Source organism: Rhipicephalus microplus, chromosome 2, assembly GCF_043290135.1.
Source record: "Rhipicephalus microplus isolate Deutch F79 chromosome 2, USDA_Rmic, whole genome shotgun sequence".
Taxonomy (NCBI): domain Eukaryota; kingdom Metazoa; phylum Arthropoda; class Arachnida; order Ixodida; family Ixodidae; genus Rhipicephalus; species Rhipicephalus microplus.
Window position 1 is genome coordinate 290,706,425 of NC_134701.1, and position 25,232 is coordinate 290,731,656.

General features: G+C 45.6%; 1 long non-coding RNA gene across 1 annotated transcript in view; it reads right to left on the reverse strand.

Annotated features, from left to right (window-relative positions):
* Positions 1–25,232, reverse strand: part of LOC119160077 (uncharacterized) — a 343,900-nt gene that overhangs the window by 32,940 nt on the left and 285,728 nt on the right. The window contains exon 4 of the long non-coding RNA XR_012888404.1: positions 14,074–14,214. This is a non-coding gene — a long non-coding RNA (uncharacterized LOC119160077). The remainder of the gene's footprint in view (positions 1–14,073; positions 14,215–25,232) is intronic.

Genomic DNA, 25,232 nt, shown 5'->3' on the forward strand with positions numbered 1-25,232 from the left:
GCGAGTAGGCGGCCTCATGCCAGCAACAGTGGAGTTCGCTCGCCGAAGCCGTCGCGTGAATGAGGTTTGCCTGCGCTAGCGACTGATCGCGCGAAGCCGATCTACGTCGCGTCGCTTGTCGCTGTCGCGTGCATTTTCGCACATATGAGGTTTGGCCCTTAGTCTCATGAGCTTTCTGCTCTGACGTAACCCAGATGGCGCATTTTCCGAGCACCCAGAGCGTTCCGTTTTGATATTGCCTCAATTTCAATTATTACAATTTTGATTGTTATTATATCCCACAATTATAGCCCACAAATTTGACTATTATTATTTCAAAACACGTACGTTTCTCTGGGTTTTAATAAATTGCTATTTTAGGAATTTTTGTGTCATCCACTTTCTCAATATAAACAGCTCCCTTTAGGTTAATAATTAGAATACTTATTGACTCTTTGGTTAACTGCTCATTTTAGTGTATACCGTAAGGCGCAGCAATCGTTTTTCGCCTTTGCATGGAGTTTGAAAAGACAGCAATTCTGTGATGGCCAAGCCATGTTTTATTAAAAGAACAGTGACACCAGATTTCGAACTCTATATATGACGTTCATTTTACTGCTTGGTATGCATGAGCTTTTTTAGTCGCGGCCATCAGAAGTATTCTATTTCGAGGGCAAAGAGCGTCCAAGGCTCATCGGCGCGTTCCCGGCCATGAGACATCGACACATTTAGACGTGTTCAGCAAGGTCCTAGGCCACGCCTGCGGCATCGAGTGATGATGAGCGAGCAGGTGACGTCGACAATTTTAGTGTCGTCATCGTGGTGTATGCATGTGGTACCGTCTGGCGGCGACACCTGGCTGCCTGGAAGCGGCTTCACTTGCTTTGTTCTGCTTTATTTTTGCAGCTCGTTCGTGTAAATTCTGCATTTTCTTTTTTATTCGGTGGCCGTTTTCATTGTCCGCTTCGGGTGACTTGTCATGGAGTCGTGAGCACGGATGTGACAATTAAGAGCTATGGTCATCGCGAACCATTAATACGGACGCAGCCTTCGTATGTTTTACCAGCGATCGTGGCCCAATCGTGTGTCTCCAGCTGTCTCGTGCCTGCTCGGTCAGGTGTCGATATGAGAATCACTGCTCAGAAGCGGATCGTACTGAAAATAATTCACCACGCCGCGAAAAGCCATGATTCCTTATTCTTCACTGTCTTCATCATCGCTTGTGGACGCTGATGACGACGGCGACGGCAATGAGGGTGGTGAAGACACGTCTATAAACACGATCATGCCGATCAGATGAAATATCAACTGAAGATTGCAGCACCATTTTGTGGGGAGACGTGATCAGATGGGTTGGGACCGCGGGATATGACCGCTTGCAGCGCTGGCGCGCTGAAACTCAGCGGGCTTTGCCCCTGTTTTTGATTGTGTTCAATAGAGAACATACTAGTCGATATTGCACATATTATTTGTCCCTCTATTAAATTATTAGTACCAAATCGTTACTAGAACATCGACGACTACGCGTTTGGCGCAATAAGTCTGACATATGTAAGGTTGATGTGACTGCTCATTTACTAATACGAAATAAATGCCACACGCGCATATACACACATCGGTTGCATTGCTTGGTGCGTTTCATGGTGGATGCCAGCAACGTAATGGCTGACGCTGCTGTCTCGTGAGAATACGAGAAAAAAACAACAGCATATCCACGGAGTGAATGACGAGTGGGGCGAAGCGTCAGTCAGATAGTCCGTGCGTCCATCCGTCTGTCTGTTCGCCCGTCCATCTATCTGTACGTCCATACATCCGTCCATCTAGTGAACACTCCAAGTACAGCCATCTCGCATCATTTAATTATATATTCATGATTTACAAGTACCGCTTTACAGCGGACATTCTTACGACTAAGCTAGGGGTGGCTACACTGCAAATAAGGGACGAAAAGCCGACATCGTAAAGAACTTCGCCCCTAAAACAAAAGCGCGCTGCCCTAATAAAGCGATTGAAATGACGACGGCTGAGGCTCCAACAAGTGATTATGCACCGAAGGAAGCAGAAGCGCCACAACTAGACACCTAAGGAACGGAATTGAACGTAAATCGAGGATAAGCGTGACATGGTCATCTCATACAGTATTCCGAGCTATGAGTCGAACGCACAATGAGCCAAATATGGGAAGGGAGGCCACCCTTCGAAAGCCGGATCCGTCGGTGTTTGGAAGGGACGCACGCTGTCATCGGAAACAGCCTCGCTTCGTGTATCTCGACAGCGCAGCCTGCCGAACTGCCAGCGTCCACGAACATCAAGCGCGCGTCGTTGAATTAATTTCGCGCGTGCACTCATGAGAAGTGCCTTCCTCGAGAAAAAGAAGAGCGAGCTCCGGAGCATCCCCTGACTAGAAAGCATTAATGTGCGCGCGTCGGAGACGCACGCAAATGAAGCTCTCTATCCCTTAGTCAATGCACCATAATGTGGCTAGAGTGGATGGATGAGAAGCCGCTACGGGTTTCGTGCAGTCGAGGTTTTTAATCTGACTGCAGCGCCAGAACGCAAAGCCTAGCGGATAAAAAAAGCGGCATTGAGACGGTGTCTGTGAAAATGGACCGCGACGCACGTCTCCTTCCCTGCACCGATGGATGGATTGGGACCGAGCTACACGGGGGAGGCTTGCACGCGTCTGTTTTCTGCGTGCCATTCAAAGTGTCAACAACTGGCACGAGTATGCTCTCGTCTACGTGTCAAAAGCGTCAAATGCGCTTTTCACCGTCGGAGGGGCATACGCGAGGAGGCGCGAAGGATCAAGCTAGGCTTAATATTTTTGCCACGCGTACACCACGTCACCACGCGTACAGTGGCGCCAACCAACCAGAGGCCGCGACGACTCCGAATGCTGTGCCTAATGGCCGCCGCTTCGAAGGCGCAGCCGAGTGCTGAAAGCAAGCATGAAAACTACTCCAAACGTTCCTGAATGACCGCTTCGTAATCTAGAACGACAACGAAACGACGAACGACTGCGAGTGCTACCAGCGTGACGAGGTTTCGTGACGAGTTCGAGCGACGCCGACAAATCCAGCGAATGCCGGCCGGCTGTGCTTGCGCCCGTCTCGAGTGCGATCGTCGGCTAAGCGAAAACATCGCACAGACTACTGGAGCATGTAGGTGTGCTTGTGCTTTCATCTGTGATTTTTTGCGGTAAAAACGAGTGTAAACATACTTTGGAGGTTCGAAGCTTTTAGCGTGAGCCCTCGCCTACCGCGGAAGATATTCAGGGTGGTGTCATCTGCGTACAGCGTAGGCCCCTACCTTCGAGTTCGTATGAACCAGCTCATGCGAGGAACATCGGCTGAAAAAAATCGACGGTAGTTTCCGTTGCAACATAGACTCTATATACGATGCCCGAAACATCGCGTAGTGCACACGGAGTTCTTTCTGCACTGTGTTTGTTTGCAACATCGGTATTCATAATCGCTGAAAGCGAACCTCGCAATAACCAACACATTTCGGTGATATGAAAACGTACGTACTTATATAAGTGTATTCACGGATTGTATGACGCTGAAACATTCAATGGCTTCGGTGCAAATCGATTTGGTGTGTTGCCAAGCTAATAACAAACGTGCACTTGGTAGGTAGCAGTGTGATGTGACTTCGGGTCGGGTACCACCAACGCTGACACATTCAGCTGTCAGCGGTCTCATTTCCATTCATCTACAAGATAGAAACTCGAACTTGCATTCCTGTGGTGATATAAAAAAAAAGTTGCATGGTTAAGTGCTGCTGGTATTGCCTGCTATATCACTTCTCGCTTGTTCTGCTTCTCAGCCACGCTCAGTAGCACATACGTTGTTTGGAAGCATTGTAACACAACAATTCCCAATTTCTAGTTCATTCTGATACTCGTAGCTATAGGCATACAATAGCGCTTCTCCGTCGTTTTACAGTTTACTATAATATAACACGCGTTTTGTTTACAACTAGATAGATAATTGAAAACCTTGCAAGTGAGAAGCACCTGATTTGAAATCAGCTGCACGATGACACGATAGTAGGTAGAGAAGGTGACCACATGTATGCAAAGACTGAATGAAGGTGCACTAGTACTGTTCTGCACTTTGTTTAGAAGAAATGGAAATGTGACTCATGTGACTTACGAGACCATTCAAACTATGCATGTATTCATCTGTTCCTGCAGACTGTAATGAGCTGAAGATATTATTAGGTGGTTTCTAACATTAAATCTTTGTAAGTGTTTTTAAGGACTGCTTCATTTCTGTTCAGTATATTACTATACGCATTAATTTGGACTATATACACATGCACTTAAGCATATTCAAAATATCAAGATATTCAGTTTAGCCATGCTAGAAAACTTGCCAAAATTTCTGTACGGTGCTCTGGTGCAATCCTCTGACCAGTATCTGTCTCATCAAAAAAATTTGGCATGCTTTATTGCATTATAGGGTATTTTGACTATTGATGACATGCGAAAGCCTTCTACGCAACACTTGGCTGCAATCTCAAAACCAATATCTGTCTCATCAAGAAGTGTGAGATGCATTTTGTAGATGTTGAAGGATATTTAAACTACCCGTAAAGTGCAGAAGTCTTCAACACAGCACTGATCTGCAATCACAATACAGCTTAGAAGCCATTTGAAGTGCTCTCTAACACGTTCAAATAAAGTTATCAAACACTGCAATGATTTACTTGGTTTAGTTCGTGATACCAGTGTGTCTGACTTTTTGTTGGCACTTGTTCTATTTCTCTCATATTTCCATTTCTCTCAATTTTTTACCGGGCTTCACTTAGGAGGTAGTGATATTTCTTCATGTTGGCACATTTATTGTGATACTGCTGTTTCAATGCTTTCATTTTGTATTTATGTACATAACTCCTGCAGTAGCCGTGGATTGGGCTGCAGTATTTGAAAATAAACAAATATACCATCAGAAAGGGGTCAACGCAGTGCTCGGTGCAAATGTTTTAACTGATATCTGTTGCATCGTGAAGTGTCGGGTGTGGTTTATTGCATAGGAGAACATTTGGGCTGCAGACAACGTTCAAAAGCCTTCCGCACAGGGTTCAGTTGCGATCTTTTGACCGATATCTGTGACTTCATGAAGTATTGTGGGCGATTTGCGTTTCTAGAGAATATTTTGACAACAGACATTGTCCGAAAGTGTTCCGTACAAGATTCAGTTGCAGTCTTTTGAGCAATATCTCTCACATCTTGAAGTGTCAGTGTTAGTTGCGCTAGAGCGTATTTCGACTACAGGCAATTGCTCAAAAGCATTCTACGCAGTGCTTGGTTCCTATCTTACGTCAATAACTGTTGCATTAGTGGGAGCCACGTGTGCTTTCTTGCATTAGAGGATATTTCTAAAACATACATCATGATGATGTTAGACCAGGGACCATGTGTTGATGCGAAAGTATATGTCCTTCATATTGTAGCAATATATCACAGCGAAACCTGTTATGCGATCACAACTCGGGTCTCATACAGTGCCGTATATAGTTGTCCGCCGCCGCCACCGCCGGTGTCCGTAACCACATCTTGCGAAATTAGCCCAAAAATCTGGTACCCATGACACAGTGGCGCTCGAACCCGGGTCCGCTGGGTGCCAGCCCAGTATTTTACCACTGAGCCACGCCGGTGCTTGGGACCTGTATGCAAACTGGCCTTAGGCAGGCTTGATGTCGGGAAAGCGATCGCGTTAATACGACTTAAAGCTGTTTCACATGCCACAATTGCAGCGAAAAAAAAAAATCGTTGCGTTCGCTGCAACCGCTCAGCTCGCAACCGCCGCTAATGGCGGTTTCGTTTCACATGGATCGTGAATGGTCCGCCATTTTCGCTCTGCGAGTGGAGCGGCGAGAAACCTTTCTTGCCGCCGTTCGTTGTGGCAGACACTGTAGAACTTTTCAAATGTGGTGTAACAATCTGTGAGCTACGATATAAAGTTTCCATGAACGGTAACAAAGAGCACTTGTGTTTCGTCGTTTAGGAACACTTTCCAATTCATATTATTTTAAAATGCACAGCATCGGCCATCATTAAAACAAACACGTCGACGCTATTTCGACATCTTGGCCAGCCCAGCCCTATTTCGACGGGTCTCGATCAAAAATCGCTCCCGCCACTGCGACTAGAGCAAAAATTTCCAACATGTTGGAAGCTCACCGCGGACCACTGCGGCGGGAGCGAAGTGGCTTTTGTTTTTCAATGCGAGCTAATTCGTGAACTGAAAATTTTTACTTCTTGTGTCATGTGAAACGGCCTTTACCAAGCGTTTTAAAAGAGTGAAAGAACAAGCAGTCCTCGCACAATGCGAATAGCGTAACGAGTGGGTCGTTCAATTCTCCAACCCGTTACAAAAGATTGTTTTTGTTCAGCTATTAGCTGTAGCGCATACCCACTTCAAGCATAATTCCTCATCGTCGTCGGCAACTGCATGACGATGAGCGCGCTTTAACTTTAACGTCACTCCAGAGACTTCCAGGCCTTCGGCGCGCCAGCTGTGCACCGTGTTAAAGTCACTGCTCCTCGCGCTTGCGCAGAACTGCTTAGTCCACGTAAAACTGCTGAACCTCAGCCAATGTAACTTACGCTACAAAAACAGCCAGGAATATTTCAGCACAAAATAACTTTATGATCCTGAAGTTATTTGCTAAGTTTCACCCTCTCAAACAACAATAAAAGGGTTACATAAAGAAGTGCAATTTCCTGATGATTAGCTGAACACATTACTTCCACTAATATAGAGCAGTTGGAACCTGCTATAGCACAAGGTTTTTCTAAAGCTTTTCATCAAAATTACGTGAGGCACCTAGAATAAGAGATGACGTGGGATAATCCATAAGTTGGTTCGCATTGTTTCCCATCTTGCTTTCACCATCTTTGTGCTAATGCCTCAATTTTGGTAAACTAAACTCCCACGAAGTGTTTGCTTTAGAACATTGTTTATTTAGCCGACAGTCAATTTCAAATACGACGGAATCGCACGAGCACACAGATCAGCGAGTAGCAGCACAATCGGGCTCAGCATCGCACTTAGTGGGAGGGCGGCAGGGGAGTTATGTATATTCGTAAGTCATAGGGGACTATGACGGCACCCACATAAGAGCGGTATCTCTGAGCCCATGTCCATGTGTTCTACGGATGTCTTTTCTCCGTTTCATACATCAAATGCAACGCTGTGAAGGCTAGCGAGACTTCTTGCAATCAATGCGTTCGCACTAAGAAAATGGCACGATATTTTTGTATCAGAAACATGATATATTTTCCTCTTTGTGATTTGTGCGTCGTAGATAAAAACGCCTCGTTATACGGCTTTTCTTTGTTCTCATTTTTTGTTGTTTTATGTGTAGGCTTTCGTGACGCTGTGCAGGAGCGTTCCTGCTCATCTCGAACGAGTGTGTACAATGATAAAAGCCAAGCGCTAGAAGCACTAGGTCAGACAAATTTCTGACCGAACTTCTTGCATAGCTTTCACGACGTTGCACCCTCTCCCCCCTCCCTCATCCTCTTTGAAGGAGAACCCTCCGCACGTGTATATTCGCCAGACACCAGCATTGCTAAGATGGTCAATGAGAGTTACGTAGCACACTGTGCTCACTCAGGTGTGCCTATAAAGTAACATATTTGGTCTAAACATGCAGTGGATACATAAGGTATAGTTATTTGCTAAATTATTTCGTTATATAGGTTATCGAATTCGTGTAGCGTAAATTGTGCATGTATTTTAACTTTTAAATGCTATCGAAGATTTATTTTTCTTCTCTGCTAGATCAGTTGCCATCCACTGCAAAAAGCAAAGTACACTTCGATCGTTGATTTTCGAATGTATGATGAACCTTTGAAAAAAAGAAACGAGTCGATGTATTACAATTATGCAAGTGTAATTATTAAGTACGTAGATACATGTGTCAACGAGAATACAGTCCACAGAAAATCACGTGTTGCAATATTTCCTTCTTCCTTCAGTGCCATATGCTTTTACTACAAAGGTGTTGTTGTAGAGTAGTGTGCTTGCGAAAATGGCGGGAAATCTCAGGAGGGGTGCTGATCGGTGAATATATGAAGCGCTCTTTAGGAGAGGTTCCATGCGTAAAGGCTGATTTATTATTTTTTTTTTCAAGCAAGCACGAGCATGCCGGCACTTCGAAAAAAATCTGAACGCATACCTTTTCTGAGAGCGAAAAAGTTAAAGAATCCAGTTTTCTTTTATCTTTCGCTATATCAGCAGCAAAACGCCTAATAAATGCGAAGCGTTTCTTAGCGAACTTCAGCGACTTTGAGAGTATGTATGTATGTATGTATGTATGTATGTATGTATGTATGTATGTATGTATGTATGTATGTATGTATGCATGTATGTATGTATGTATGTATGTATGTATGTATGTATGTATGTATGTATGTATGTATGTATGTATGTATGTATGTATGTATGTATGTATGTATGTATGTATGTATGTATGTATGTATGTATGTATGTATGTATGTATGTGTGAGCACGCACCATATGTGCCAAACTGTAATGTGCACCCATAAGAGAAGACCTAAATGTTCGCCAAGAATGCGCCTTGCATTCGTTAACTAAGCGGTAGCATCGACGCTTGAAGAGCGAGCTTTTCAATAGGGCGTCGTTTCCGGTTGAGCGATTATCGACTACGCGCTCGAAGAGCGACAAGCGCCCGTTTGACAGGCCAACTATTGCGTGCGCAAGCGTGGCTTATCTCTCCGAGAAAGTTTAGGTATTTTTTCATAAAAGAGCTCCACGCAATGAGCGACAAAGCCTTCCGGGATCCCGAACAACGAACCGCGCCAGGTTGCGCGTTTAGAAGGCGCTGTGGCAAATGCGAAATATCTCGTTTCCACCGCGCTGGGAGCGGCTTTGAGGCGACACCGGCAGTTCCGACGTGCCCGGTGTCAGCACCGCTGCGCATGGGGAAGGTGTTTCAAATACTCGGCGCACCACGAGTCCTGGAGACAAAAGAAACCCTGTTTATGAAGAACGTCAGTCAGGGGAGAAAAATTGAAGCCGGTAGTGGAGTCTCTCCATCCGTTATCAGGCAAAATGCGTGGACAGGAACCGTGCGGAGTGTCATTTGTGAACGTAGACATTTTTGAACGTGATGTGACGCTGGACGCTGGTGATGGTTTTTCGGTCTTGTGGCGAGCCTTATTTCTAAAGGGTGCTTCATTTCGCCTGTTCATAATGAGTTTTATCCAGGATGTAAGCTTGTCGATGATCGGATCGAGATTCTTGCTGCACCTGAGAGATCAAATGGCGGCTACGCGCTTTCTTCTGCGTGGCAGTGCGCGAGAACAAAGCTCGCGATTTGGGCTAGTTTATTGGCATTCGCATGAGAAAACTATGTCGGAGTGCACCGAAAACGCGGCTAATGGATGTGGAGAGGAAAACACTAACACTGTAAACCTTGTTAGCCAGAAAGTAAAACATATAAAGCAAATACGCCAAACTTGAATAGTCACAAAGCAATCGGCAACATGAAAATTATTTGTATGAAGCTTACCAACAGAATACTTTCATTTATACCTTTCATATAATTTGTTAGTTACAATTCCCGCGCTTCTAGAAGTGTACTCCTCATTATGCAACGCAATCGTAAGCTCGACTTACTCACTTGTGTCCCTCTTTTGCACAAATTTCTCGATTACCTTATTGATAGCATGAATATGGTCTATTTTGGAGTAGCCTACACAAAATCTTGCTTCGTCCTTTGGTTGATTGAACTCTAATGTCGCATTCGTTCTATTAGTTATTATTTTCTAAATAGTTTTAGAGAACCGACAGTAAGGTGATCGGTAAGTAATTTTTACGTCTCCTCTCTTATGGATTGAGATGATGTTGGCATCTTATAATATTCTGGTACCCTTCCCGTCAATAGACAATTCGTATAGAATGTGGTCAGTTTTTCTAACACAATATCTCTCCGCGATCTTTCATTAGGTCTGTTGTTACCTTATCATTACCAGTGGCTTTGCCTCTTTGCAGTCTTTCCAGAGCTTTCCTTACTTCCCCTATCCTTACTGGTAGAATGTCGAACTCCTTCGGAATACTACTGCATCTCACAATTTCATCCTGGTGGCCTTGGCTTCTGTACAGCTGTCAGTAGAACTCCTCCATCACTGAGGGTAGAGATTTGCGCTTGTTGGTATGGTGGCACGAAAATATAGCCCTGTGATGTCATGAATGTACCTTCTCTTGTCCGTCGTCTTTGTCTGTGCTACCATATATTATCATCCTCCACAACCTCGACTATCCTTTCCAAATTCGTTATGACATTGTGTTCCTTGTTCCTTAACGCATACATTCGATTTTTGCCTATGCACAAGTTTGCTTTTGCAGCGTTTAGGCTTCTGCTGCTTTCTATAGCCTGCTCAATTATCTCCATTCGATACCTTTGGACGTCGGCTACCTTAGGCCTATTGATTAACTTCGAAAGCTCCACTATTGTTATGTCGGCTGCATTTGAGGCTTTCATGGCTAACTTAGGCCTATCGATTAACTACAAAATCTACACTAGCTTTGTTTTGTCGGTTGAATTTGACGCTTTCATAGTTTGTCGTCTCTTAATAAGATTTTTTTTTGTCTACTGAGATTGTCTGCCAATGCCCTGTCAAGTGACCGTACCTCCGACTTCCATTGCGCACTCTTTGATGATACTAGTAAGATTATCGTTCATTGTGTAACGCTAGCGTTGGTTATCTCATTTAGTGCCTTCCAGATATTCGGAAGCAAAAGTCTGAATTCTCATACTTTTCCTCTCACCAGCAGTTCCTTATTCGGTTTCTTGCCTACTAGTTTTTGTTTTCACCTTTTTAAATCCAGGTGAATACGAGAGCTCTTACTATTCTATGGTCTCTGCATCTTATCATGTCAACTACCTGTACACCCTGTAAGATTTATGGGTGTGCACACAAAATGAAGTCTATTTCATTTTTATTTTTGCCATTAGGACTTCGTTAGGTCCCGCTTACGGTTAGCACGTTTTTTGAAGAAGGTACTCAAGATCCGTAAATTATTACGTTCTGCGAACTCTACTTAAACTCCCCTCTTGCATTTCTAGAGCCGATACCATATTCACCCACTGCATGGTCTCCTGCCTGTTTCTTGGCTACTATGGCAATGAAGTCGCCTATCGAGATATTATACTGTCGCTTTACTTATTAATGGGAGCCTAAGTTTTCATGAAAACGTTCAACCAAATGATCGTCATGGTTCTAAGTAGGCGCGTAGGCCTGTGACGCCTTCATTTTATACCTTTTGTTAAACTTAATTTTGATATTTGCTACCCTTTCACAGATGCTAAAGTATTCCTCTATAATGCCAGTGATATTATTGTGTATGAGAAACCACACCCCTAGTTATTATCTGTCAATTAATCTACCGTACCATAGGACGTGTTCGTTCTTCAGCACTGTATAAACCGTAAGTGTCCTCCTAACAGCGCTGAGCCCTATTACATCCCATTTACCTTCCTCAAGTTCCCCGAATAGCACAGCTAGACTATAGCCTCACTAGATAGTGTTCTAACGTCGAAGTATCCAAGTTCAGATTCCTATGTCAGCCGGTTTGGACTCAGAGATTCTTTGCACCCTTCGCTGCGTCGCAGCTCTGACCGCCGCTTCAGACAGTTGCTTCGCAACCGCGGAGGACTAAAGGTCAAGGGATAATTACTGTAGTCATGGGAGGTAGTGGCTAAGTAATGCACCAGGGTGGCCAGCCCTGCTGTGGTGAGGGAGTGCATTATCGCCAGCTGGTCGCTAGTGAGGCTGCACCTCAGAGCTCTTCTTCTTTTTATATTTAACGATTCGTTTAACACGCGCTTTAAGTTAATATGCAATTGGGAATGGTCGGGCATCTGCATTCGAACAGAATATTGTCGTTCCATGCTAGGCTGTGGCGTTCTCTCAGCCGGGGGTTCTGTTGCACTTTTTTAGCACTGTAAAACACCACCTGACTCCCTATCAACTATCTACTTCATCTGACTAGTAGCTCTCATAGCCTTCTTTTTTTTTTGAAGCGTGTTAAAGTCCATTTTTTCTTTCAAAACCACCCCGCGTGGTTTAGAACTTTTGACCTTGCGATCTTAGGCTGGCTAATTGCCCCGAATGACCCTCCTTCGCACGCGCTTATTCTCTGCTAACTTGTTCGTGTCTCGCTTGAGTTTGAAATTGTCGGCTTCCAATTGTCCGCGATGACAGAGTTTTGCTAATTTCAAGGGGTAGCACTGCTGCTTCGACCTTTCCTGTCAACTGACGAGGGGCGCGCACTTGTTTTGTGAACTAATCTGCTACTTCTATATTATTATTACGTTGAGCGTATACGTCGCAGGCGGTTGGAGTGCATGAAAATTAAGCACGAAATATTTCTAGCTGCTGAACAATAGACAGGTGCGGCCTTCAAGGCTGTATTCAATTTTTTTGGGTGGGAGGGGATTTTCGAGAGGTTACAAAACTCTGGAAAATATATATAGAAGTAGACAATTGCCCCCAGTCGGGAGTCAGATATACGTACTAGTAATTAGATATACGGTTAGCCTAATATCGTTACATAGTGAATGAAAAGGTAAGGAGCGAATTATGTCTAGTTCTAGAAAGCGGTAAAAGGCAAGAGACTTCTATACGAAAGTACTGGTGTATTTGCATCACTGATCACAAAGCGACAGCTCGAATCGCTAGACCCTGACGACTCTCAGCATCACACTCATCCGCACGATAAGTTCACGCAACGAGTTCAACTCGAAAGCGTTTCTAGGTATTGTACTACGTTTGGGTAACAGAACTGGTGCTGGTGAGCACCTATGCTTTAGGATAAATATATTAAACTTGTCTGTTCGTAGAGACAGTGTACAATTATATTAGCGGCTGGATGTCACGTAGCGTATGACATTAACTGCCCCGTTAAAGAGGTGCCTGGCAAAAAGTTAGGAACAGTGCGCAAAATAAGTGTTGTAAGCTTTAAGTGCATGCAAACTTACGCAATTAAAAAGTCACAAATTATAGAGTTAGATAGAAAGAGGAAGTTATTTTCATTTTATTTCCAAGCAGATGCTTCACTGTGTGTGGTAGACCACCTACTTTCCACGCAAACGGCCTTTAAGCCCAGTCGGTTTCTGAAGTTTTTCACATATATTTCATTTACATCTTCCTCAATTTCATGTCACCCATGCCTCCCACGGCCAGTGTGATATGTGCGGCTGGTTAGTAATGTTTGGGCTGTCGATGCATCTGGGCCGCTCGGTGCACTCCCGTGTTATGTGGCTGAGTGTTGGTGTGTCTGAACACCACGGACAGGTTTCTCTAAATTGTGTGCGATATATTCTACTTAATTGCTACAGATTAGGAAAGCTATTGGTTTGTGCGCATTTGAAATCTTTGCTTTGTTGGTTATCCCTAGTTTCTATATGGAAAGCCATACTCTCCGCTGCTACCTTTGTTGGAGAAGGATGTCTTGTATTTTGGAAAGAGTTTCAACGTCTGCGTCTGCTGTCACTCGTTCGGCCAAGCATCCAGCTATATGGTCTGCCATGACGTTCCCCTTCAAACCCCCGCGTTCAACACAACATATATTGTGACGATGCCCTGTTATGGGTTCATTTTGCCACCTGGGAACTAGAAAGCACCACGACTAATTATTCCTGCTTTCCACGTTGGATATGACGATGGCTATTGTTGACACACCTGCAACTCGTGTGTAACATTTACCGACGCCGTTCTAGTGTGATTACGTGCTTTGATTGCCACTGCATGTGTATCTCAGCTCGCTTTAATTACGTCTGTACAGATGGCTTCAGGGCTATGTTGAAATGCTTTGAGTAAGGAGTCTGGTCTTGCTTTGCTCCTGCCTGCATGATACGTTGGATGCATATTGCTGGAGATAGGCACCAAAGGTAAATGTATGCGTTACATCCTATAATACAGCAGTTTTCTGAATGCTCCTAGAATTGCTGAAGACGACTGGAAGGCGCAATAAAATTACGCTTCTATTTATAATCTATGTCATTTGATTTACATTACAAAGGGCAACACGCGGATAAAGTAGGGTTACTCACCGATTTGATATCCAGAGCTTCGCCCGCTTGTTATGACTGACTTCGTAGGGATGCGAGGATTTCTCTCTTTCTCTCTCTGTAGTTGTTCTCTTGCCCATCATAATTATTGCATCTCACGCCGGAGAATTAGGTGCACGTGTTCTGGGAGCACAGCAGAAGATAAAGAAGACGAGAACGTTGAAGGTGATGCGTCCCAGCAAGAAGGAAGGAAATGACATTTTGCCTCCTTGCATCCCAGTTCATGATGATGATGATTTATGTTCCCACTTAGCAGATTGACGGCAAAATCTCACAGCCCCTTTGTTAAAAGATAGACGTTTTTTCGAAAAACGAAGAAAATGTACGCGACTGATGCGACCGTAAAGTAGATAGGTGCCAATAATCCAATAATCATCATCAACCTAATCATAATCATCAAGTACAGCCAGCGCACAAAAAAAATAATGCGAATAGTGAGGACCCATTCTTTTCCAGCAAATCATGTTTACGTTAGCCCTTTTGTAAGCCAAGGTAATGCGTCAGACACGTCCCTGTTCACCTATTTCTGGAGGAAAAATATAAAATGGGGTGCAATAAAGCATATTGTACGCCCTGTTTGTTTGTTGTACGATTATCTGGTGAAACGGAAAGAATAAACTCCGGGGATGCGTTTGCGTGAGCCATGGGCTCGTTATTATTACTAGTCTTTTTCAACTAGCACGAATTGAGGCAGAGCTGTGCTTTCGATGCTCGAATGCAGCAGGTTAAATGGCGATGGAGTCGTATAACAAAAACAGAAAGCGTTAGCCCAAGTTTTGTACTGACTGTCCAAGTGGTGTGACCGATTGTATATCCCAAATCAGAAAAGTAAACTCGTGCTGCCCTGAGAACAGACAAACGACAAAGATGAGCAGATATCAGGTACAAAGCCCAGTTCAATTTCATATAAAAGTACCCGTCATCGATGTACAAATTTATGTATGCGATGCTGCTGTAAGCGAAGAAATTTTTTGGTAGGCATTAAAGAAGTTGGCCTGGAAATAATAAAGAAAGCTTTCTGTATTTATTTTTTCGACAGTCGCTTACACGCAAACTGCATTAAGCCCATTCACTTATGTCGGATGTCGGGCGCTATCCTTTCGCGCAAGATGTGAAGATGATTATTCTTTCAGAGCAGCCAATGAAAGTGCGTGATTGAACAGGAGGGATTGAGAGCCTAACATTGACATTCTTGACACAATGATGAGAGTAAGAATATCAGGCTTGTGACATATATTGTGTGACTGCGTTTAGCAAGAAATCAGGTACGATGGAATTTTTCAGTCCGTGCTGTCCCATTAGTGAAGGCAGTGTCGTTGCTGATAACAGCATAAAATAAATTGGTTCCCTCCACAACATATACTCAAATGAAGCCTACGCCACATGTTGCTTTTTGTTTCCCGTCAAATAGACTATCTGAAAAATACTGCACCGATGCTTCCTTACGCAGGCCGAAACCTTGCGACTGCAGGAACTACTTATATGTATGTGCAACTTGTCTGTTTCACGTGTGTACTGGGTACAACCATTCGGTTTCATTGGGAACTACAGTGTCGGAACAAAGCGCAAAAATGATCAAAACTGAACGGATAGGAAAAAATAAGCGATGCACAACCGCTTGTCTTTTTGCCTTTCGCATTTCATTTCTCGCAATTTTATTGACTCCTCGCCAAGCAAACCAAAAACATACTCACGGAGCTGTCTAGCGGGCTTACTGGCTTCCTACAAGACCACACACACACACATATATGTATGTATATATATATATATATATATATATATATATATATATATATATATATATATATATATATATATATATATATATATATGTGTGTGTGTGTGTGTGTGTGTGTGTGTGTGTGTGTGTGTGTAATATGGGTGGCTAATTAAAAGTAAACTCTGCGCTCATCTTTCAAGCATCTTCTCATTGTTATTTCTTCATCTTTTTCTTAATTACCAGAACTAAACTAAAACAACGAAGAATAACAACAACGCGCGGTGCGTCTCCAAGCGACCCGAAGACCAGCTTAGTGAAGAAAAGTGTTTTCTTTTTCCTCTCCTCCCTTGCGTCCACTCATAGTCGGCAGAGCAAGACTCACGCAAAAGAAGATGGCTTCTTCTCTCCTGGTGGGTCGCCGTTACCGCTCACACCCTTTTTCATTACAATCCCGCTGCCATGCAACAGCCACGACCTCGAACTCCCACGGGGTTTGCTGCTGGCTTCTGCGCTCTTGCTTCTCTGTCAGCGCTCTCTTTTCTCGTTCAGGTTCCTTGATGGCTCGTTTTCATGTTCCTCGGGAAAACTACTTCTCATATAAGAAAGTGGAGCAGCTCGCGCCCCTTCGAAGCAAGCGCTCAACTAAAAAAAAAAAAATGCTCTCCTTTGGGACCGTACGCTTATAGCCCAGTCTTTGCAGGTAGAAAATAAAAGGCGCCGGGTTGTTGCCGAACAACAGAATGGGAAATCCTGCGGATGGGGCACGCGTTGCGCTTTCGGTCGAGCGCAAGTTATCACCGCAATCTTAAAGGGACGCTAAACAGGAACAATGAATTGGTTTATATTGAAAAACTGCACTTTGAGAACTGATATGGTTCTCTATCCTAAGGTAATTAGAATGGGGAAAAAATCAAGGCTGGAGTTTAGTTTTTAAATTCCGCACCCTAATCTCCGCACTTTACGTACCACGTTTCAAGATATATTTTCGTTTTTTTTCCCATAAAATTCGCTCTATGAAATTTGAAGAAACTTCGTGTGCTATGTCAATGGCTCCCACAGATAACAATACGCTCCATTGTCGTCCACAGGAAGTTACGTGGGACCCAGTAAACGCCTGCAAACTGTATCACGTCACGATGTTCGGTGTGAGAATGTAAAGGTGGCGACGCCACACACGTCTGCTTTTCGTGAGTTTTCTCGCTTATTAAGCGCGTCGAGTCATGGTAAGACTGGTAATTTCGAGATTGTCGAATTGTACTCTTCTAATACGCAAAAAATTCTTTCGCTCTTTAGTGTCCCTTTAAGATATGTCTAGGGGAAAGTTGTCGATTAGAGTGCACCACTGTCGTACTGGCATGTTTTTCCAGATCGCCAACATAAGAAAAATGACAGAGTAGACTGAAGAAGTAGACAGATTAAGCGCTCTTTCCGTCTACTCTCTCCTTTTTTCCCCTGTATTAGCGCGATGAATAAACTTGCCTGTTTGAATTCACGCAAGCTAGCCCAAGCTTCCAGTCTTGCAAAATACGCCACTCTTTTTGGGGAGGCATAATTCTCTTCACAATAAGTTTACCGAAATACTAATAGCACCAAATTATTTGTACAATACAGCAACAAACTAGAACGGGCAGCAACTTTGTATAAATTAAGCTCGTAAAATAAAATTTGACACTGCGAACAGTAAAAACCGAAAATTAAGGCTTTTCTGCAGGTTGCCAAACATCAGGCGTTCAGTGACGCGAAATTTTATGATCGTTTTGCTAAATAACCTACTGAATAATAAATGCTTTCTCATGGACGAGTGAAGAAAGGTCGGAGGTAACTTACGGCCGCTAGAGTACAGCCAGCCTGGAAATCCCGTTTCCACAGCATACTCGATAGGCGAGCTAACTTTGAGCAGTTTCCAGTGCCGGTGGGATTTATCCGGGCATGCAGTAAATTTGTACTGCATTTCGCACGTCTATACTTTCGATTTGAGCTAAAGTGTAACATATCTGTGACACAGACAGTGCCTTTTAGAATTGTCCCATGACGGATGTGTATTGATCTGCGCAGGATTTTTTCTAAATGCATTTCTTGGCGAACTTCGGCGACATTGATCGTATCCATTCATTCGTCCGTCCGTCCGTCCGTCCGTCCGTCCGTCCGTCCGTCCGTCCGTCCGTCCGTCCGCCTATCTATCTATCTATCTATCTATCTATCTATCTATCTATCTATCTATCTATCTATCTATCTATCTATCTATCTATCTATCTATCTATCTATCTATCTATCTATCTATCTATCTATCTATCTATCTATCTATCTATCTATCTATCTATCTATCTATCTATATATCTATCTATCTATCTATCTATCTATCTATCTATCTATCTATCTATCTATCTATCTATCTATCTATCTATCTATATATCTATCTATCTATATATCTATCTATCTATTATAATGTAAATGCAAGGTAAACAGCGGTAGCGGCGTCGGTACCGAAGCAGCAAGAGCAGGCCGAGTATACGGGCAGCGTCGCAGCAGCAAACAGGCAGTCCTAGCTCGTGCCTCGCGCCCACGTGTCGATTCCGCTGCAGTAGTGGGCATTCCTCTTCACTACACTTCGTCCCCCGTCGGAAAAGGAGCCATCCTGGCGACTCACGGTGAACAGAGTACGAGCGGATCGTAATAAGTTTTCAACCGCTGTACGTGAACAATTTCACGTCCCCGAAAGCGCTGGTCTATGGATGGCGTAACGGGTTCGACGATGTAGTTAACTGGTGAAGTCTGCGAGACAATGCAGTAGGGTCCCTGGTATTTTGAAAAAAACTTCGAGGAAAGCCCTGTAAGCACAGCGGGAACCCAAAGCCACACAAGAGTGTCCGGAACAAAGTTGGGGTACGGGTGGTTATCGTCACGCCGAGATTTTTGTCTCCATTGGTCGATGGTTGTGAACGACTGGGCGAGCTTACGGCATTCCTCGGCGCGGCGGGCAGCTTCAGAGATGGGCGTAGACTCGGAGGAATCGGGGAGGTAGGGCAGAATGGTATCTAGTGTGGTGGAAGGGTCTCGGCCATATAACAGGAAAAATGGTGAAAAGCCCGTAGTCGCCTGTGGAGCAGTATTGTAGGCGTATGTCACAAAAGGCAGAATGAGGTCCCAGTCGGAGTGGTCTGAGGCAACATACTTTGATATCATATCGCCTAGGGTACGGTTGAATTTTTCCGTCAATCCATTCGTCTGCGGATGGTAGGCGGTGGTAGTCCGGTGAATAATACGGCATTCGGCAAGGAGTGCGTTGACGACTTCAGAGAGGAACACACGTCCTCTGTCGCTGAGAAGTTCGCGCGGTGCGCCGTGACGGAGAATGAAGTGCCGCAAGAGAAAAGAAGATACGTCGCGTGCTGTGGCAGCAGGCAAAGCGGCTGTTTCTGCGTATCGCGTCAGATAGTCGACAGCGACAACAATCCAACGGTTTCCGGAAGCCGTGAATGGAAGAGGCCCGTACAGATCGATCCCAATGCGGTCAAAAGGCCTGGCTGGGCAAGGAATTGGCTGGATCGGACTAGAGGTATGATGAGGCAGAACTTTCCGTCGTTGGCACTGCGGGCATGACTGAATGTACTTGCGCAAAAAGGTGTACATGCCTCGCCAATAAATCCGGGAGGAAATCCGAGCGTATGTTTTAAAGATGCCCGCATGTGCGCACTGAGGGTCAGCGTGGAAATCTGAACATATTGCAGCACGAAGATGGCGAGGTATGACAAGTAGCCACTTTCGGCCCTCAGACTTGTAATTCCTGCGATAAAGGAGGCCATCGCGGACCTCAAAGTGAGCCGCTTGACGGCGCAACGTTCGAGAAGATGGAGAAGTCGACGGATCTGAAAGGAATCGCAGAACAGAGCTGATCCAGTCATCCTTGCGTTGCTCCGACGCCATGTCACAGTTATCTGGGAACGCAACCATTTCTTCCACGGCAGATAAACATGCAGAGCTTTCAGCGGACATAGGCGAGCGTGATAAAGCGTCGGCATCAGTGTGACGTCGGCCAGACCTGTAGACAACACGCATGTCGAACTCTTGCAACCGCAAAGCCCAGCGAGCTAAATGGCCGGAGGGGTCCTTCAACGTGGATAACCAACAAAGCGCATGGTGATCGGTGACTACGTCGAAAAGGCGACCATATAGGTACGGTCTAAATTTACCTAGAGCCCATATAATTGCCAGACACTCCTTCTCTGTCACAGAATAGTTCTTCTCCGCTTTGGTGAGGGTACGGCTTGCGTATGCGACTACGTACTCCTGGAATCCCGATTTACGCTGCGCGAGCACGGCGCCAAGTCCAACACCGCTGGCATCGGTGTGTACCTCCGTCGGAGCAGTCGGGTCGAAATGACGCAAGATTGGCGGCGAGGTTAACAGGCGGCGCAACTTTTCGAAAGCATCGTCACAGGCGGGTGACCAAGCGTAACTTTTCGAGTCACTGCGTAGAAGTTCAGTCAAAGGGGCGGTGATCATAGCAAAATTCCGAATAAAGCGGCGGAAATAGGAGCAGAGGCCAAAAAAGCTGCGCAGATCCTTCAGAGACGCAGGTTTAGGGAACTCTGCAACTGCCCGAAGCTTGGCTCTGTCAGGAAGAATACCCTCTTTAGATACAACATGACCGAGGATGGTGAGCTGACTTGCGTCGAAGCGGCATTTCTTAAGGTTGAGCTGAAGGCCGGCGTCAGTTAGGCACTGTAGCACTTCATCTAGCCTGCGGAGATGCGTTGGAAAATCCGGGGAAAATATAATCACGTCATCCAAGTAGCACAGGCATGTTTTCCACTTCAGGCCACGCAAAAGATTGTCCATCATCCGCTCGAATGTTGCGGGTGCGTTGCAAAGACCAAAAGGCATGACACAGAATTCGTAAAGGCCATCAGGTGTGACAAAGGCTGTCTTAAGCTGATCTTCAGGTGCCAGAGGGACTTGCCAGTAGCCACTCCGTAAGTCAATAGAAGAGAAGAACTCCGCACCTTGGAGGCAGTCAAGGGCATCGTCGATTCTCGGTAACGGGTAAACGTCCTTTTGAGTTATTTTGTTAAGACGACGGTAGTCAACACAGAAGCGAATTGACCCGTCCTTCTTCTTAACGAGAACGACTGGAGAGGCCCAGGGGCTGTTCGAAGGCTGGATGACGCCACGCTTGAGCATGTCAGCTACTTGGTCATCGATAACCTGGCGGCGCTCGGCTGCGGACACGCGATAGGGTCTTTGACGCAATGGCGCATTGGTACCCGTGTTGGTGCGGTGACACACGGCTGACGTGCGGATGAGGGGAGTATGCTGGCAGTCGAATAAATAACGGAACTTGTTCAGTAGTCGTAGAAGCTGGGCACGTTGCGAAACGGTTAACGTGTCGGCGATGGAGCTGCTGAGTACGTCCGGCCTAGTAGTCTGCGGCGAAGAGGCACAGGTCACTCCGGCGACTTCGTGTTCAGCGGAAGGACCAGCCGGCATGTCGATAATTGCAGAAGGGTCGAGACTGTAAACACGCCCGACGCACTCACCCCGGAGTAGTGTTACAGGACATGACAACAGGTTCGAGATGAGTAGTCTGCTGACGCCGTCATGAAGTTCTAGAAGGGCATGAGGCAGCGGCGAACACTTGCGACGAACGAAAAGAGCAGATGGCGTGAAAAGGGCACTAGACTCGGCGAGAGAGTTGCAAGACACCATGGTAAGGGCAAAAGAGTGCGGCGATATGATGACGTCTTCAGCAACAAATAGTTTGTCCCAGGTTTCATGAGCATCATATAATGGAGCGTCGTCAAACACTTCAAATGCCACCTCAGCGCGCGAGCAATCGATGACGGCCTTATTAGCGGAGAGAAAATCCCAGCCCAAAATGAGGTCATGGGAGCAGGAATCCAACACTAGCAATTCAACGACATAAATGAGGCCATCAATCGCGATGCGAGCAGCACAAGCAGCGGCCGGTGTGACGTGATCTGCACTGGCTGTACGAAGTGATATACTAGCTAGTGGCGTCATAACTTTTTTTAGCAAGCGGCAGAGTCTAGCACTTATCACTGAAACTGCGGCACCAGTGTCGACAAGAGCGAGTGCAGCGACGTCGTCCACATGTACGTCCAGAACATTCGTTGGTGAAGTGAGAGGCCTTGGTCTTTTCGCTGGCGACGCAGTTCCTGCCTCTGGAACTGCGGCAATTAGTTTTCCCGCTCCGGCGATGAAGGACGACGACGCATCGGCGATGGCGAGCGGCGTCGAGGTGATGGCGAGCGGCGGTTAACAGGAGGGCGGTGGTTGGCGTACGATGACATCTGGTCGGGTAGCTGAGAGCCTGTGAACGAACGGCGCGGTGGCACATAAAGGGCAAATTCGAAGGTCTGGTCGTAGCTCTGTCGGTAGACAAGAACGCGCCGACGGCAGTATCGCGCTATGTGGCCAGGTAGCCCACAGGCAAAGCATATTGGGCGATTGTCGAGTGTACGCCATTGTCCACTACTCTGGACGGACCTTGACTGAGCGAACCGAGGAGTGGGTCGGAGCGGCACGGCTGAGGGAAGCGACGTGAAAGTCTGAAGAGGCGGTCGAGCCGCTACTTCAGCATAGCTTAGAGGTGCATTTACCTCGGCACAGGCAACAGGGCTCGGCAAGGGTGAAGTGTCACGGGCAGATGGCAGAGCCGCGCAAACTTGCTCCTGGATGACCTGGCGAATGTCTGCTGGCAGAGGTGACGCTGGTTGGCCGGCTGTTGATAGCAGCGATAGCTGACGAGCGACCTCAGCACGAACAAACTCTTTAATCTGCGATAGCAGCGACTGAAGGTCAGATGTGGTGGTCAGGCTGGAGAGGGTGTCATCCGGGACGTCAGGGCGTCGAGTGAGAAGACGCTGTCGTCGCAGCTCGTCGAAATTCTGACACAACTCAATGACCTCAGAGACAGTGACAGGGTTCTTGGAGAGCAGCATTTGAAAGGCGTCGTCGGAAATGCCTTTCATTATATGTCGCACCTTGTCAGTTTCGGCCATCGACCGGTCGACACGCCGGCAGAGGTCAAGGATGTCCTCTATGTAGCTGGTGAATGTCTCACCAGTTTGTTGGGACCGGCCTCGTAGGCGTTGTTCTGCGCGAAGTTTGCGCACACCAGGGCGTCCAAAAACATCTGCGACGCAGGTTTTGAAGGTAGTCCAGGTGGGGATATCATGGTTTCTGTACCACAGCTTGGCAACATCCGTTAAATAAAACATCACGGTGCCAAGCTTTGTGGGATCGTCCCATTTGTTAGTAGCGCTGGCTCGTTCATACGATTCCAGCCAATCCTCAACGTCTTTCTCGTCGGTGCCGCTGAAGATGTCGGGTTCTCGCAAGAGCTGTGCACCGGGACAGCTCCTGCGTGGCGAAGCCGGTGGGGGTGTGAAGACAGCGTCGTCAGGCATGACGGACGGCAGCTTTCGGCTACGCAGTTCCAGGACTGGGGGAGACCGCAGCACTCTCCACCAAAATATAATGTAAATGCAAGGTAAACAGCAGTAGCGGCGTCGGTACCGAAGCAGCAAGAGCAGGCCGAGTATACGGGCAGCGTCGCAGCAGCAAACAGGCAGTCCTAGCTCGTGCCTCGCGCCCACGTGTCGATGTCGCTGCAGTAGTGGGCATTCCTCTTCACTACACTATATATATATATATATATATATATATATATATATATATATATATATATATATATATATATATATATATATATATATATATTTCTTGAAAGTCTTCCTGGATTCCGGTCAAGTTATAAATCACCAGAAGAAGCGAACGAGCAAACGAAAAACGATGCTTTATTGCCAACGTTACGGCCGGGGACCGGCCTTCGTCAGGGCATACGTGCATATTACCAATATGCACGTATGCCCTGTAATATGCACGTATGCCCTGACGAAGGCCGGTCCCCGGCCGTAACGTTGGCAATAAAGCATCGTTTTTTGTTTGCTCGTTCGCTTCTTCTGGTGATTTATATATATATATATATATATATATATATATTATATATATATATATATATATATATATATATATATAATCTGCCTACAAATTTAGCTTTCTTGGCCGTTTTGATCAATACCAAAATTGTTGTCGCATAACATGACTGTATAACGAGCTTAGGTGACTAGTGATAACATAGAAATTATGACATGAATGTCATGATTTACATTTATAGTCTTGCTGCTCTAGCGGTGGTTTCGTTCACAAGACATACTGCAAAACTGGTACAGTATGACATGACTGCATGGCGAACACAACTGATAGACTCTAACTATAATGACACGCATGCCATGTAAAACATTACACGCCGATGCTCACGGTGCGCTCGCGGACGTATCACGAGGCTTGAACAGACTACGAAGGTAAATGACACGTCCGAACATGATGATCATGACATGCGTGCCATGTAACACATGACTACATGCTACCCTCATTGCGCGCGCGGCCGTTTCATTTGCTCCACATATGCCAAATTGGGTATCACGTGACGTGAATAGACAACAAAGTTAAATGACTCGTCCAAACATGACAATCATGACATGGAAGCCATGTACGGCATTATTTACACCCACCTCGTAACAATGTGCTAATTGTAAAGTGGCATATATACCTTCCTCATTCGTGCTTTGCATATCATCGATTCCCACTGTACGTGGGATCTACCAATTTTTTTTTTCGTTGAACCTTTCAACGAGTGTTGACTCTTTGCCTTTTCCGAAATCGTTTTATAAGCGCGTGTTTTATTTTTGTAGCTTTACATGCCAGCAGCTTGAAGCACGCGCTTATCGCTTGGTTTCTCGCGCAACGGTAAGATGTTGAGACGATGCCACTGCAGTTATATTTCGTAGTGCTACTTACGATGATATTAACGTCGAATGAAGACGCACACCGCGGTTGACCTGTGTGGGCACGCCATTCTCGACACTCGAAAAAAAACAGATTTTATGCGCACATGTGTCTTTTAAATATTATAGTGTACCTACAAACACTTCTTAACATTTTTTTACATCTCGAGTGGGGTCATTCATAGCCTTGGCATAAAAGTCGGCACACTGGAAAAGCACCTCCCACGGGCGGCTGTTCTGTGCTCGTATCGCACCCTCGCTCTGATGTGCTGAGGAGTTCGAAGACATGAAGTTCCCGAGAAACAATTACGTTACCTTCAAGTAATAATTTTATATATATGTAATGTCCCAAAACCACCATATGATTATAAAGAGATGCCGCAGTGGAGGGCTCCGGAAATTCCGACCACCTGGTGTTCTTTAACGTGCACCCAAATCTGAGCACATGGGCCTACATCATCCTCGCTTCCATCAAAAATACACCAGCCGCAGCTGGCATTCGATCCTGGTACCTGCTGTTCAGCAGTCCAGTACGTTAGCCACTAGACCAC